This window comes from Anoplolepis gracilipes, chromosome 7, assembly GCF_047496725.1.
Source record: "Anoplolepis gracilipes chromosome 7, ASM4749672v1, whole genome shotgun sequence".
Taxonomy (NCBI): Eukaryota; Metazoa; Arthropoda; class Insecta; order Hymenoptera; family Formicidae; genus Anoplolepis; species Anoplolepis gracilipes.
In genome coordinates this window covers 13,499,214-13,517,737 of record NC_132976.1, presented here as the reverse complement: position 1 = coordinate 13,517,737, position 18,524 = coordinate 13,499,214, and the positions used below count along the sequence as shown (strand labels likewise).

The following is an 18,524-nucleotide window of genomic DNA, read 5'->3' as shown; positions in this document are numbered from 1 at the left end:
CCGCTGCCACCAGATTGTTGTGCCTCCGTGAGGGGGCACAGGGTTTTTCGGGATTCGTGCAGGGAAGGCCGGGGATACGGCGGGCAGTGGCCTCTATTTATTTTAATAAAGTTCTTGTTTTTATATGTGTTTGCTTCTTCCTTTTATTGTAATAAATAACAGTTAGATAGACTCAATGGGTTGGTATTTTGTCACTGCTCCCAGCGAACGTTATGTCACTCGCGTTTGATATCGGTTGAAGTGAGAGAGCGGTATCTCTCGTACGCTCTGTCGCACGGGTAGTCTGATAGGCGTCGACTTATCTCAGGCGCGCGTATATCTCTTAGTCATTCGTGTGTGACTCCGTTGAATCTGGTTAACAGCTGCCCGTGACGATTATTACTCGTTAAGTTCTAATCAACGACTGCCCGTGACGATTATTCCTCTTTTGGATCTGATCAACGACTGCCCATCGCGGCGGGTGCTGAGCTTCCCTCCGAACTGCATGGTTTTTCGGAGGGGGTCCCTTAGCAACATGACCAAATATGGTTATGTTGCTGAATTCGCGTTTTAGTGCAGGCGAGGAAGTTCAAAGTCGAATTTCCTCGCTTGTACTTTTAGCAATTTGGTGACACCTTTCCGGTTTCGTGTTCGCGCTCGGTCTCGGGCGCGCGTGGCTCGCTGCGTCAGCGGCTCGCGCGATTATCGCTTCGCTCGCGATGCATTCCTGCATCAATATAATTATATGTATATATATATTATATGTATATATTCATTAAATCTGTAGCCTTTTCTGGGGCTATAACAAACAGGTAACATAATTTTATAATTTTTATTTTATTTATACAAGAATATAGTTTATTTATCTAAACAATGATGTACATTTGATTACTTATTTTTTATTATTTACAAATAAAGATAAGTGTATACATATAAGTATATATAATAAATATAAAGTATATATAATAAATAAGTGTATAGTGTGTTAAATTATAATATAAATTTTTGATCAATGATTTAATTTTTTTCGTTATTCTCTTTGAAAATGAATAAAACTTCTTTTATTTTGTTATATTGTTTTTAATCTGATGTACTTAGTTCCATGGAAAATATTAATTTATTTTGTCTTGTTATTATATAGTAAAATAATTATGTTCTTCATAAATAACAAGATCGTATTAAATATTTTGGCAGGAACAGTTACCTAAAAACAATATTAATTAATATATATAAGATGAAACACTTTTTATTGACATTTTCAATAATATATTTACCAAATAAAAATTATACATTTTCCATTTATCTTTAACATATAATTATATATTAAATAACAAGATTAATTTAATTATAATTAAATTATAATAACTAATTAGAATTGTGTATTAATTAATGTTAAATAATTTAAAATACACCATATAAAGTTATAAAATAAATTAACTGATAATAAAATAAATAACTGAAGAAAATAAATAATAACTGATAATAAAAATAAATTCTTAGAAAAATAAATTATAATAAATTATTTATGAGTCAAAATTATAACCTTTTTGTTTTCTTGTTGAGTTTTAAAGCGTCTGTTAAAAAAATTTTAATGTAAAATAAAGACGAACTCTGGCATACAATTTGAGAAAATATTTTTTTGGAAAATTTCTACATGGGTGAGGACAAGAAACTGTTTCTAAACAAGTAATCATTGTATGAAAAACAGATTCATTTAAAATAAGTATATGTAAATGATTAAAGAAAATGCTATCTAAATTTTCTATATAGGTCACAAATATTTGATTCGGAACGCATAATCCGCTATATATATCTTTTTCAGATTTAAATGCTCTAAATAATGTGTAACATCTATTATTATTCCAATTATCAATATCTTTGGCAAAAGTTTCACATATATCACAGGAATGCTTTTTCAGACTCTTTGACATAAAATAACCACAAATATAATAAAATGCATTATCGTCAACAATGTCTTTTTGTCAATAATCATGGTCATCAATTTGAATAGTTTTATTCTTCGTCAGTGACGTATTTTGTACAAAAATTGTGTTCAAATTGTTTCACTTCAGTCATGACTTTTTGCAATTCTTCAACATCTAATGTACAATTTCCTGTCTGAACTGAACAATGATTGGTAGCAAATAATTTTCTAAAAGAGTAATAAAATTGCACTGGAGTTGGATTGAATGCATTACCCGATAAATTTCTAATCTCTCTGAATGTATGTTCGATTATATCTTGATTGATACGCCTTGTTAATAAAAATTTAAATTCTGAACGAATCTCCTTTAAGTATTCCCACATTTGATTTAAACTATTTATATTTTGATTCCAGTATCTAAATACATTAACTTTTTTTGTAATATTTTTGCCATCATATGTGAAAACTGCAAGGCTGCAGAAGTATGTTTTTAATGATTTTAATAATTCCACTTGTTTTTCTGAGGCTACAAACGCCTTTCTGCTTGGTTTCTTTTTTTTAACAGACGATGAATTGAAAATATCAAAAGCAGCATCTAATTTTTCAATATATTCTGATGTATCTTTAGCAGATGCCGGCAACTGTCCAAGTGAAATCATTGAATTAATAGCAGAAGCTACAGAAAAACTTAAGACTTGAGCGGCATATTTCACTTTCATCCTTTGAAAATTATTGGAATAAATGTGTGTGTCCTGAGCCAGTTTAGGTACTAATCTGTTTATGTTTTTTGTATCTATTTCAAATAATTTTTCTATATATTTCCACGATATAATTTTATCTCCTGACTTAATAACATTATTTAATAAATTATTTCTAGCTGCTTTAATAAGATATGGTGTATCAAAGAAGTAAAATATTTTTTGCTTATTTACAATGTAGTAAGGAGTTTCTTCAGTCCTAATCCTTCTCCACACCTAATTTTTTAGCTGCCTTTTGATAATCTTTTCCCATATCTGTGACTTCTGCAATAACTCTTAAATTTATATTTTGAAGCCTCATAACACATTCAATAGTAATATTTCGTAACTCATCAGCATCCATACTTGAATTAAGAAAAAAATAACCAAGTGGTTGCTTAAATTTATTTGTCAGACCTCTAACCATGATTATCGCTGCATTACATGTAGGTAAGAAACTAGTATAACTTGTATCATGAAATCCAATTACCATATCTCTATTAATTATATAAAATAAACTTGCTTTTAATGACATTGTATCAATACTAATACAACAATACTTATCTAATAAATCTATCTAATAAATTTTCAGTTTTAATCTTAAGTCTTTCAAACACAATATTATGTAAACCTGGAGAAATTATAAGTCCTTGTATTGTGCGTTCAAGTGTTCTTTTGATGGTAAAATGAAAGTATTACTTAATAATCTATATGCTTTGGGCCCTTTAAAATATAAATTTAAACAAAACATTTTAAATTGTTTTGTATATTTATTACCATTTTTTTTTGTTACTCAGATTATCTGCTTGAGCTTTCATAAAATCAGCTATCGGTTTTGGATAAAACTTGTAAAGAAGTTTTTGGAAATCGCTGAAAGTGATGCCATCTATAGAGTTTCCTTCTTTATTATATTTCAATATTGCGCGTTTTGCTCTTTTTTCTGCAGCATCACATTTTCTTCTGAGAGCTATCTTCCTTGGAGTAGAATTTGATAATTTTAATTCCTTCTGAGTAGCTTTATCATTTTTAGATGTTTGATAATCATTATTTGACGGATTAACATTTTCAGTTGAATTTGTGCTTACATCAATATCTAAAATTAGAAATAAAAATAAAATATCTTCAAAAAAAATCTAACAAAATCTAGATTAATCAATTTTTTTATAAATATTCTACACCTAACCTGTCAAATTGTCAGTTGTCAAACTCATGGCCACTACATTTGCTTCTATATTTTTCGTAGATTTATTATCTGTTATATTTTCTGTTGAAGTTTGTACTACGTATAAAATATTATTAAAATTTAGTATGTAATAATAATACATTGAATAATCAAGAAACAAACATAAATATAATAATCGAAAATTATTTACTATTGATTTCATTCTATGTAGTAGTTTCTTCATTAGTAATATTAATAATTACATTTGGAATTGCATGTAGCCGATTTCTTAAATTATTTAAGAACATAGGAGCAAAATGTTTTGAACAAACTCTATAATTATTGTATAGCTTTTTTGAGATATCTTTCTTTATACCATATGCTTGTAACCACAATTTTGCTCTAAAATTTTAAATATTACTATAATTTTAGAAACAATAACATATATATACGTATAAGAAATTATCAAACAATCAGTACCTTTCTAGATGAGATGGAAAACGAAAAAAGCTTAAATGCTGATGATTTATTCCCGAGTTCTCATTACACTCACTCATTGCACATATGAAACCACTAATAATTACACGTTTCATTTTATATATTACTCTTACAACTCTCAGTGTTAAAGATAAAGAGATTCGAGCAATTCAGCTTGATAATAAAATAATCAAGTAAAATCATCGGCTCGCGCTTATCGCCGCCTCGACGCCATGTTGTCGGTAGTAATGCAACGCATGCGCTGTAGTATTTCTCAGACGCTATTTTCACTAAGTGACGCTACTGGTTATACTGTGTACCGCCCAGTGAGTTGGCAATAATCGTGTACGCGCGTATCGTCTTCCACGAATGGTTTCTCACATATATGGTATTGAATAGCGCTATTAAACTTTTCCAATTCTTCACGCGTCAAATTTATCATGGGAAGATTTGTGGATAAAATTATTTTCACGCGCGTTGCTAAATTTTTTAATTCTTCAGCAAACCATGCAACACAATTATTATCCCGACATGAATGATACGCGGATAATGATTTGTCGTACGAGCAATGTACATAATAAGCAATACTAAATACTTGATGATGCTAGTATACATTTTTTTCTGCTTCTTCTTTGTTCGTCTTTCTCAAAACACATTTCAGGTCGGCATACACGACGAAAGGAACCTGCTCCTTCCTGTTATAGTTGTTAAAAGCGAGCCACTTATCCTTATCGCTCGGTAATCGGATAGCGCAGTCATTCATCTTCCCGCAGTATGTGACTGTAGTTTCTCATTCGAATAAAAATAATGTATACATCTATAAAAATAGAAATAATAATTATATATATTTTAACATCTATAAAATAGAAATAATAATTATATATATTTTAACATCTATAAAATAGAAATAATAATTATATATTTATTTTGAGGAAAAATCAATAATATTAAATATACATACCGATTGCAGATATATTTTTGTCTATTGTGTTTATTGAGTTGTGAACTCATGAGCCGGGATAAATTCTTGATCCACGCGAAATGTCCGATATCTTGCGCATCTTGGATGTAGAGCAAATTGGCGTGCTTGTCCCTCTTTTGCTCCGAAAGACGAATAGGAACAATATTTTCGTTTTCGATGGTATACACATTGATTGAAATATTGTTGTAAATTTCAAACTTTTTAATTTGATTAAGAGTTACTGGAAACTCAATATCTCGAAGATTTAGCACATCTGTGTAATGCGGGTACGATAATTCTCGTTCAACGCTTCTTTCAGCGGGATACATAGCAGCAGTCACTGCCCGTGCAAAACATGCATTGTCTTTGGATCGCACGTTAACTACCGCTCGCTTCATCATTATCTTTCGCGGTAATATAATATGACATCCCGCACACATAGGATTATATTTATTTATATTTACAGTCAAATTAAGTATACACGATAATGCCCACCCACTATCACATTCTTGAAATTCTTCGAGAGATGCTAAAGTGGGCTCGATAACGTTGCTCGTATCATTCGCGTAAATCAGATGTACGAAAGAGTTCACAGTTTTTTGTATTTACACTTTTAATATCGTGCTTTTCACCCGCCACAAACTCACCGTTAAACACGGTATTCACTTTCACACTGCAGTGTGTTTTGATAGTGTCTCGCACATGTTCGAGCACGATATCACTCGCGTTTTCGAGAAACTGGCGAGGTTCGATATAATTGATATTGATTATCGCACCAGTCGATATACGGTTCTCGAACGCTGTATCAATTTCTCGATCTTTCAAAATAGTGCAGCTTGATGCGCGCTGTGGCCGGTACCCGCGTGTACGAAACGTTTGCGCAATTTTCAGTCCTTCGAGTCGCGCGATCTTTGCGATCAACAATTGTTGATATCCGATTGATATTCGCCGTTATTTAATTCGACTCTGCTCTTCCAACGACTTGATATATTCATCGCATCGCACCTCCCACACAAAGTACTCCTCCACCGAATTTATCAAGGTGGATTGATGTGTTAAAACCTGCTCCATTTTTTACATATAAGGTACACTCGCACAAGCTTCGACAATAATGGCCAAATTTGACTCTCTGTTCTGATTTATATCTAATCGTTATATTCTTTTCGCGTTGCGAAACGTTATTCTTTCGTGTAAACATCCGTCATTTCTATAATATCATGTCTCTTTATCTTACACATATTTCGTGGTAATGTAATATAATATGACATCCTGTACGCATAGGATTATATTTATTATTTATATTTATAGTCAAATTAAATATACATGATAATGCCCACCCACTATGCGAAACGTTATTCTTTAGCGCAAACATCCATACTGTTGGCGTTCTATATATGTTTTCATTTAGCAAAAAATTTTATCTCATGCTTTGTCGTATACATTTATAACCGAATATTTGAATCGATTTCATCATACGGCAGCCACCCACGGCGCTCGAGAAAGCACGGGGGAACGATTTTTAATGATTTTTTAGCAGCCTTACATTGGCGCTTGAAAAATTACATGAGAAATACTCCCTTCCTCATTACGTTTTGCGATATTACAAATTGCTCGCAGAACTTTGAACAGTTTAGTATCGCATCAGTTGTCTGTACATAAGGTTGTGCAAAAAAATGTGCTCCACAAAAGAAACCAACAAGATGAATTTTTACATTCCGATTGAGAACGGTGAAATTCAATCAAAGAAAATGTAAGTTTCAATTATTTTTTAATATATTTTAATATTTTATATAGCGTTTTATCTCGTCGTACGGTTTGCATACCTGAGAGAAGGTATACCTTAATCCCGACATCTTACAAATATTTGGAGATTGGAATAAGCGTTGGAGCTATGTCGTATGTGGAATTGATACTTGGTGACAACCGAGGCAATCGAGTAGTATTGCCTATCGTACTCTGGCACTCATTGATGCAGAAACGTACAGACATTGAACGACATGTACAATCGACTGAAAGTCAGCCATTATGGATCTGCGATCTATCTATCCAAATGATTAACGGATTAAACGGATCGAGGATTGTTAAATTAACATTATCTAATAAGTCTTTGTATATGCAACCTCAAACATTATTACATTTATTCGATTTTGAAGATTGTATCGATCATATGCATTTCATGGTTGTGTCAAAATACACATCTCGTGAATGAAAAGTTTAAACAATTTTGTAACGTTTTGCAACGTAACAATATTTCTAATGTAAATGATGCTGTGAAAGCGATTCGTGAGAATGACGCGTTCGATAGCGGATCACTCGTAGATTGCAAATTGTTGGCGTGTGCTATAAATGATATACTTTATGATACTTGTAACAAATAAAAAATAAAAAATTATTATTAACATTAATGTTTCTCTTCACACCATTTTATTTTACGACTCTTCCTCCTCCTCGCGCTATCTTAGTCTCAGTCAAACAAAGACGTTTACCTCTAAGGATCATAGGATCATATGCATAGTTTATTTAGAAAGAGATACTCTATTTAGAAAGAGATGAGATATGGGATCTTGTGTTATATATTTGAGATAAATGAGCGTGGCGCTATAGTTTTTTCTCTACGCTCTAAGAAGAAGTTTATTACGTGCTCGTATCGCGAGTAAGTCTATGCATTGTGCTCGTGTCGCGAGTAAGTCTGTGCATTGTGCTTGTGTCTTCCGTAAATCTGTGTTTTATATATAATATTAATAGAATATGGATGAAAATAATGACGGTTTTGATAATGTCAGAGATAATAGTGATGATTATTTAATGATCATTTCTGACGAAGAGGAATCGGACATTGAAGTGCCACTCTTAGAAGACAGTGATGATGATGAAAATAATGACAATATTGGGAATATCGGTTTAGATGATATTGAAAATAATAGTGATGATAATATGGATGATTCTGACGAAGAGGGATCGGACATTGAAGTACCACCCTTAGAGGACAGTGATTATAATAGTGACGAAAGTGTTTTTCGGAAAGAATCTATCGTGATATAGACTTACCAGAAATTAATTCGTATGATGGATTAAAAAGAATGTGTTGCATATATTTTTATTATGCAACTACAGATGGTACTTATTTCTGCGCATCATGTTTTATGAGAGTGACGGAACTTTTTGATGAGATTCGTGCTGTGCGGGCACACGCAATTAATATTTACTCATTAATTCTCGGACTATTTTGTAGCGAGTGTCGAAATCCGTTATATCAAATTACCTTGTAATATGTGTCCGATTTGTATAACATAAAACTTGTGTGAAAACAACAAAAACTATTATTGTGTAAGTGTAGATTAACATCGCGCACAGGGAGGAGGTGCGCTTGGTGCAGGCGAGAGAGAGAGAGAGCGCCGAGTGGGAGGATTTATGGAGCGATCGTTCCGGGGTCCAAGATCTCGACGCGGAGTTTCCACATTTATATGCGGATATATTCGACTTCCGCAGGCTATTCGGAGAGGAGCCCCTTGTATTGTAAGTATGCGGAAATTTTAAATATTTCTTTTTTTTAAGTACTAATAAAAATGTTCATTTTCTTTTCTGTTATAGACGCAGCTGTCACGAGTTTCCTCCCCGCCTCGCTCCAACGGATTTTTAGTTAAATTTTATATTTTTATATCTCGTTAGATTTTATATTATCTTATATTTTTAATTTTCATATTTTTATATCTTTTATATTTTTAAATTTATATCTTTTTATATTTTACATTTTTAAATTTATATCTTTTTATATTTTTAATTTTAAAACACACACACACGCACACACACACACACACACACTCTTTATATGTATACACACTTTTTAAATAAAAATTTATGTTAAACTCATATATATATTACTTATTTGCGCCTTCTTCATCTATCCCATCCTTCTTCCTCTGTATTAGATATAATTAGATAATAAGATATATAATAGATATATAATAAGATAATATTTAATATTATAAAAAAACTTAACATACAAAAATTATCTTTTTCTCGCGTACGCCTTAGCTTCCGTCTTATCGCGCTTCCGTTATCATTTCCCCACACCTTCCTTCTTTCTCTCTCATACTATCTTCCTACTGCCATGCCGTATTGTGCTCTCCTTGTCCTATGCCTATAGCGCTGCCCTTTTCTCACCATACGCGCTCTCCTTCCCGCTCTTTCTCTCGCACCCATAACACGCTCTCCTTCCCGCTATCCTCCTTCTTCTCTATTCTTTCTCTCGCACCCATATCTCCTTTTCCTACCATCATGCTCTCCTTTTCCTATCATTATGCACTCCTTGTTATACATATACAGCGCCTTCCTTCTTACATCACGTCATACTCTCCTTGTCCTACGCTATATAGAACGCCTATAGCACCGTCTCTCTCTACCACGTTGCGAACGCCTATCGCACCGTCTCTCTCTACTGCGTTGCAAACGTCTATAGCATCGTCTCTCTCTATACCACGTTACGAACGCCTATCGCGTTGTTACCATGGGGATATAAAAATTTATTAATATTAACACTTTACCGACCGATAGCGATTCAACATCATACGCACGTCCGACCGGCCGCTCGGCTGCAGATCCTCCCTGGCACCGGTTCTGTTTCGGCTTAGACTGTCGCGCGGGAATATATGTGCTTTTCTTATGCTCAGATAAAATTGCCCGCTTTCTGTTATTATAGGATAATTAAATTTAATAAAATCTTTTATTTTCATGATATTAGTGCTAAACTATATTTATTTTATCTATTACAATCGTTTTCAGTTTAATATTTATATAATATACCATAATCCATATATTGATATACTTCAAATAAGAAATAGTTTAATATTTTTTTAAAATATGATATTGTTCAAAACAATCACCTTTGTGTAGTGAAACATTGCAAAATTTACAGACAAAACATGTTCTACTTCTTTTTTTTTTTTAACTGCACAAACTCTACATTGTCTTTGGGATTTTGCACTTCGACCACTGGTCACTATATTTATAAGTTTATGTTTTCCGAAATTTGACAGTCTTCTGGGATGGTCTAATCTGGATGTTCTCCTTGTGGGTTCAGAATTAGATAGATAGGTCTTCATCTTGTTCCTTACAATTAGTTTCACAATCTTCTATCCACGAAACTGCCGCTTTGTGGAAATTTTTATACGTAATATTTTTTCCGTTTAGAACTGTGTATGCTTTAAATGAATTGAAAAGTGCACAGTTGGTAAAAAACATTACAACTCGTTTAGTCCATTTTTTTGTTTTTCTAAAAATGGAATAATAGGATAGATATTGGTCCGCGCAATTTATGCCTTTCATATATTTGTTATAATTTACTATTGAATTAGGCTTTTGTATTAGGCCATCTGATCTTTTACTTCTGCTTCTGGATTCCGTTAATTGTGCAGAATGTATTGTTGAGATCATGTTTACGTTTCTTTTGCCATTATTCCATACTTCTAACAAAATTTGATGATTTCTACAAAATCCATGCTGACCTCTTGAAAGTTGTATTGTTTAGAGTGATCGAGGAAGACCTCTATTTCTTCGAATTGTTCCGCACACTCGCACTTTATTTTTGAGAAGAATTTTAGCCATATTGACACTGTTATAGTAATTATCTCGATAAATATGGTGCCATATGTTCTTATATGGTTCAATAACCGTTAAAACAGTGTCTTCTAATTTTTTTCCATCAGCAGCATACACGTGAAAGTTGCATACGTATCCTGTAACAGCTTCACACAGCACTCTGACAAGTATTCCATATTTTGTAATTTTTGCGGGATTATATGTTTTAATCGAAAGTCTACCTCTCCATGGAATTATAGACTCATCCAAAGACAATTGTTGACATGGTTTATATACATCATTAAATTTTTGTTTTAAATAATCAATGACAGGCTGGACTTTAGCAAGCCTATGCGAATTGTGAGAAATGCTCTCATTGTTACAAAAATACCAGCTCTGCATTATTTGTACAAATCTGTTCCTGCTCATTACTTGTGAAAAGAATGGAGTTTCTATACTTCGATCAGACTTGGACCAATAATCGTAGAGAACGTCCTTTTTTACTTGTCCCATTAGAACTATTAGGCCTAAAAATTTCTTTATTTCCGGTACCGTTATATCTGTCCATTTTTTTGTTTTTGATATAATTTTATATTTTTCCATGACTTGATAATGATATCTATTGGATTCCCTCACCAAGTACTCGAAAAAGTCATTTCCAATGAATAAATTTACACTATCCATTATACTTTCTGGAGAATTTGGCATAATTTTTATGCCGGGGCTGTCTTCGAAAGGTTCCAAAATTATTACTTCATCGTTCGTCCATGTATCATCGTTATTTTTAACGTTATTTGCATCGTCTTCGACGTTACTTATTTCATCGTCTTCTGAATCACTATATTTTAGTGACAATACAGAACATCGCTTCCGAATTATTATATCACTGCCATCACTTTCGTCATCACTATCACTTGCTGAATAACTGTCAGGACAATCTGACAGATCATCTAAATAAAACTCACCATTTTTTTCGATCATCGCGAACGGTAAGTTTTTCAAAATGATATAAAAATATGGAAGCTTACAGAACAAACTAACTAGTTGTACCTCAATACTAAATAACAAATTACTGTTTGCCATAGCAACCGATTAATAGACTGTCGGTGGGTAAGCGCCGGGGATAAAAAACCGATTAATAGGCTATCGGTTGGTAAGCGTCGGGGACAAAAAGCCGATTAATAGACTATCGGTCGGTAAAGTGTTAATCTAATTATTTATTGCAAATATACATTATGGATAAACAGAGTGGGGTGAATATTTTATCTATAACAGTTGACATTCCTCTCTCTCACCATCAGACCTCCGCAATCAATCGGAGAAAACACTCCCTCCACCTGCAGAACCATATGTACCCCCCTTCCCTCTCAATCTGAGGGGACATTTTATACCCCCCCCTTGCTCCTCAATCTGAGAGGACATTTGGTACCCCCCCCCCCCCACGAACATATCAGTACCGGGAGGTGAGGTAAGCGGTTCCCTCGCTTACCTCACCCCCCTCAGATCCCGGTATTAGAACTCTCTTTTACTATCTACTTATATATATATATATATATATATTTATATATGTATATATATATATATATATATATATATATATATATATATATAAACATGTTGCAAAGCTTTGAAAAGGATTTTTTACGATGAGCTATCATCGATTTCAACACTTTGAGATCAAATATCTCGGAAACTAGCCATTTTTTGAACTTGCGGCCATTGAGACTTTTGATCAGGACAGTCAGGACTACATCATACTAAAATTTTAGCCAATTTGACTGGGGCCACCTTTCTGATTGGTTTTGTGCGGGGTCCTTTGATTAACTTTTTTTAAAGTTTATCTTCAAATGTATTAATATATATTACAGAGAGTATAAGGGCGGATTTCCATCTTTCCGTCATCAAGTTTCATGGGAACAAAAATTTTCACGTGAAAGTTCAATCAATACCCAGTAATATACAAATATAAATATACAAACAAACAGCTATCAAACTGGCGAATAAGAGCACTACGCACATAGACCTTATAAATATGGACTGGCAATTGCTATAGTTTCTGCAGTAAAATAGTATCCAAGGAAGGTTAGAAAGAAAAACATACTTTTTAGTACTTCTCTCTCTACAATGTCCGGAAATGTATATTGCGCATGTCAGTTAAACATATGGCGCCTGAATATAAAACCAGAATTGATATTTAATTGTGGCGAAGATTGGAATAAATATCTTTTTGAAAATATAAAATACAGATTAAAAAAACAGGCAAAATAAAACTTTATAAACTTATAAAAGGAGTTTTAAAATAAATAAATCATACATACTTTATATCAGCATTTTAATCTCATATATTAATGAAGATATTAAAAAAAAATTAAATAAAAATTATAATTGTTAATTTTATTTAATATTTCGAGTGTTGATATCTCGAATTAAAATATAACTATTTTTATATTTTTCTTTTTTATGCTTTATATATATATATATATATATATATAGTGTATATATATATATATATATATATATATATACACACTGAAATTTTATAACCTGGATAATTTCAATCACGCTTCAACAAAACATTGGCTGCGTTCAGCAGAGAAAGCAAATCAGTGAACGCTTAGTGATTTTTTATTGTGATTGGTTTCTGCACTTAGATTCAACGAAGATCTAAATGCAAGAACCAATCACAATAAAGAATCACTAAGCGCTCACTGATTTGCTTTCTCTGCTGAACGCAACTAATGACACTGTGCGAATGCGTTTAATGTATAATGTATGTCACAAGCATACGTAAAACGTATTTCCGGACACTCTAGAGAGAGATGGAAAGAAAAGTTCGGACGCAGTCTTGTCTAGCATGGCCAGACCATATTTATAAGGTCTATGACTACGCAGATGTTAATGCGTCTTTAGAAATTTTTCCCGCGAAAATTGAAACGTGCATAGAGCACATATTTTACTTGGTGTATTTACCCATGGTGTAAAAATACAACAAAGAGTAAAAAGAAACAAGAGGGAATGTATCGGTGGTGGGGGCTAGCGAAATCGCTGACGGAAGCCACCATCTTGAGTGTCCACTTTTTGGACGCTTATTAGCATCGTCTGCAGCTGTTGTCAGACAGATACATGTGCATATTATTATACACAATTATTAATTCTAAAAAAAATAGTGAAATAAAATTATGGTGCATTGTCAGGCCTGTGGCATAACAACAATAGCGCGAAATTAAGGGATAACATTTCATCGGTTAGTAATTGTTATCAATATAATTTAATGTTTTTGAAGATTATGTTTTATATAGATATACTATTTAAAGGACAGTAAACAATGTGTTAAAATTTCAATATTATTAATATATATTATTTTATTTGTTGCATATTAAAATTATATATTTTAATTTAATCTTATTGAGTTGATTTTATTAAAAATGTGAAGTATATTCCATATTTATATTTAAAACTTTGTTCTTCCAGCATCTCCGAAAAGCCATTCAATTTTGGCGTCCATAAGCAGCCATTTTGAGTGTCCATTTTTATGCTGGTATTAGAGAGAAGAATGAGAAGGGTCATGCCACCGTTTTTTAGGGAACGCTTTTTCTCCGCCGTACGGTGGCGCTAACTGGATCCACAATTGAGTTTCCGGAACTACGTGGCTGGATCCACTTTCCAGTGCCACGGTAAAACGACCGATTGGTTCGAGTCCGTGCTAGATCCACAAATTGTGGTCTGTGCTAGATCCATAATCGTGGATCTCAAAAGTACGAAACATATAATAGATTTATTAATATGTTTTATTAGATATTATTAGCTGCGTGATCTTTTTCCACTTTAGCATATATTATGAAGTAATATATACGTATATATAGAATTAAAATGCATATTTTATTTCACATAAAATTTGATGTTTTAATAATTTCAATAAAAAAGTATTTTAATAAAATATATATGTGTATATTACTTCAATAAATACTACCAAAATGAAAAATACCAAATTAAAAGACCACGTACAATAACACAAAATTTCATTAAAATTCCAGATTCTCTTAATTGAGAGAGACGTAATCGAAATTAATTAATAATTCTTTTGGTCGTGATAGACTATCAGCTACGTTTGATCTAAAAGCTTCTAATAAATTTTATATTGGACGTAGATATATTGGACATTTTCGTGTAATAAATTATTTTGTACACTATTAAATTTCAAATTATATATTGTAATAAATTGTTTCCTATTTTGTAAAATATATTTGTAAATATATTGTAAAATATATAATTAATTTTATGTATAGTATAAAATTACTTATATAATATGTATTTTGTAACACATTTTATAATATACTCTCTACGTTAAATGTTTTATATTAAATTTTATATCATACTTTGTAATATATATTTATGACGTAATTAATTCTATGTGTAACATACATATAATACATATTTGTGTATATAAATGTATTACAAAATATAAGGTTTCTCCTCAGAAAATGCACTTTGAGAAATATATAAGGCTTTTTAGTGGGTATACTACTTTTTATAGACGGGGGGAGTCTCACACTCTCTCGCTAGACCGATCGACGAGGAGTGCGTAATGCATTTTCCTCTTAAAAAGAAACCAAACTGCAATAAAATATAAATAATAATCTAATAATAATTTTATAATAATCTGAGAACTCAAGGAAAAATATGTTGAACATATAAACGTCTAAATACATTTAATATGCTGCTATGAAAACTGTAGTAAAAAATTTATGACTAGAGTGGAACATAAATTTTTCTTATTTTATAATGCTAATTATATATTATTTATAGATATAAAGAAAATTATCTACATTAATAAAATCTTTTTCTATGATTTTTTCTGCTGTGAAAAATTAACTTCGCGATGAGAATTGTCCTCTCTATGATAAATTCGGTTTTCCCTTTTTCTGACTTATTTTTTTTTTTTAGGATATATCTTTGTCTTTGTGTTATTTAAGCTTAAGTATCATTCATGGTACTGACCATTTAAAAACGTTATTACATCATTACATTCACAATTTTTTTCGGTCGCTTCTTTTCATAAAACTATTATGACGCTAAGTATGTAATATCTACTTTTATAAAAATGTATAAATGGATTATTCATTCGACTTTTTTTCGAAGGTTTTTGACACTGATAAAAATTCAAACAAAGACGTTTGTTATTTGCTCTTTTTTAAAATTTTTGTAAAATCTGATGTCTCTTACTACTTTTATATAATAATTAAAGTTGTTGCACATTAAAAATTTTTTAAACACTAATTCCATTTGTCTTTGTTCTTTAAGCCTTTTTTATATTTAATTAAATATTTTATTAAACTATAACCAAAATTAAATTATAATTTTATATTAAAGACCGATGAATCTTACAGAATGTAGCGTGACTGAAAAAAATCTCGCTGCGTGCTATTGTAAATAAGTAAATCTCATCCAACTATTGTTTTATTTTAAAAAATATATAGATCTTTTATGTAGTAAGAACAACAAAATAATTGTTTTATTGTACTAATATTTGTCGTACATTGTTGACAACAAACCTGTAATTTGGTATAATAAAACATTTATTATTTTTTAAGCATTTTTTTATTTTACGTTTGTAATATATTAATTTTTTATTAATTTTTGTACATTCGATTTTATTTTATGTGTGATTGTTTTGTTTCATTTCTAACTATTCGTTATTTTTAATTTTTGACATTGATGAGAGTCCAAACAAAGACAACGTTTGTTCTTTTTAAAATTTTTTCTAAAATCTTATGTCTCCTACTACTTGAGTCATGAAATTTATCTAAGATTAACGATCTTTAATAATATCTTATCGATGCTAAGAATAAGTTGCCCGTATAATTATAGCCTCAGGCTTCTTTCTGTTCTAATATTGCTATACGATTCCGTCATGGAGAAAAGAAAGACAATAAGAGCACAGAGTGTAAAGAACGCAAATAATTCAAATTTTTTTAATAAAAGAACGCATTTATTTGAATGTTACGGTCCATCTTCAACAACTCAACGTAAGAATATATAACACATTAAAACACTTAAAAGTACGCAGACACACAAAATGTAATAAGTTTCTTACCAAACATACAAAATACTGTACAAAAATGCACTTTTCAATATAACGCCGGGACAAAATTGCTGTACTATTATTATCTGATCAGCTTTTCCCAAAAGTTATTAATGATCGCATATTAGTAAACGCAAATAAATGCATTTACAGTGCAAATAAGGTATCGCTCTTCCCACTGATTTTAGCGATACCTTCTTTGCGAAATATGTTTTTCTAATCATTCAGGAGCGAAATTTCGAGCGTTTTAAGATACATTACTGCTCGTGAAGTACCTACATTGCCAATATTTATGTAAAATATTTTAAAATAAAAATTGAATTTTCGAAAATATTTGAAGACACGTATTACTAATCGTGCACGAGTATGTCAATTGCATAATCGGCATTAATTAACAGTAATTAATAAAGTTTCTAATTGCGGAATTCAACAACGTGTCTTAAATAAGTATAACACAAAATGTATTTCAAATGTAAAATCTGCCTAATTATAGGTTTATGCGATTAACGAAAATAAACACAGAATAAATTTAGAAATTTAGAAAATAAGATAAAATAATTTACAGATATCATTATAATAAAATGACATTGTAATAAATATTCAAAGACTATATAGAACAAAACTAGAATAAAACAAATTAGCATTATTTTATTTATTCTTCCTATTCCTCTCTTTCTTCCTCCTAACCCTCCACTGTCATCCCTCAAAATAAGTGTGTAGACAATGAAGGGTTAAAGGAAGAAAAAAGAGGAATAGGAAAAATTAATTCACTATTTATTAAAAGCAATAGTGCAGGAAACAATAAAATATTACGTGCTTTAATATAAGGCAGAGTACATTATTGCAATATATCGAAGTAAAATTGATTTATCGATGACGCGTCAAAAATTTGGAGAGGATATAGATAGTCTTCACAACGAAAAATATTAAATTTAATTTTAAATTATTTAATTTTAAATAATTAGATCAAAATCGCTAGTAATCAATTAATAGTAGATAACATGATTAAAACGACCAAACTAGCTAATAAATTCTTTATTTAATAATACGACATTTCGACCATTTGGTTGTGATCCTTTTCAAGTGTCACTATAATGAATACAAAATAATAATAAATTAAACACAGGAGGTAAATGTGAAAAAATCAATTAAAGACAAATTAACTTACCACCTGGTGGCTACCACCACCACTACCACCGCCACCACCACAGCGAAAAATATTAAATTTTTAATAAAATAGTAGGAAAATATGATTCTACGTCAAAAATTTCGAATGGAGATAGTTTCCACAACAAAATGTATAAAATTTTTAATAAAATAGAAAGGAAAGTAATAAAATATGATGCTACGTGCTTTAGTAAGGGAAGGTACATTGTAATATATGGAAATAAGATGGATTTATTGAAAACGTCAAAAATATCCATAACAAAATATATATAATTTTAAACGTCTCAATAAATCCTTCTTATTTTCATATATTACAATGTAGTCTGCTTTACTAAAGTACGTAAAATAATATTTTAATAATATTCCTACTATTTTATTAAAAATTTAATATTTTTCGCTGTGGTGGTGGTGGCGGTGGTGGTGATGGTGGTGGTGGTGGTAGTGGTGGTGGTGGTTGT

The 18,524-nt window shown here is 31.2% G+C and overlaps 1 pseudogene; it reads right to left on the bottom strand.

The window, feature by feature from the left end:
- Positions 1-3,293: 3,293 nt before the first annotated feature.
- On the bottom strand, positions 3,294-4,395 carry LOC140667452 (uncharacterized; annotated as a pseudogene).
- Between the last annotated feature and the right edge of the window lie 14,129 nt (positions 4,396-18,524).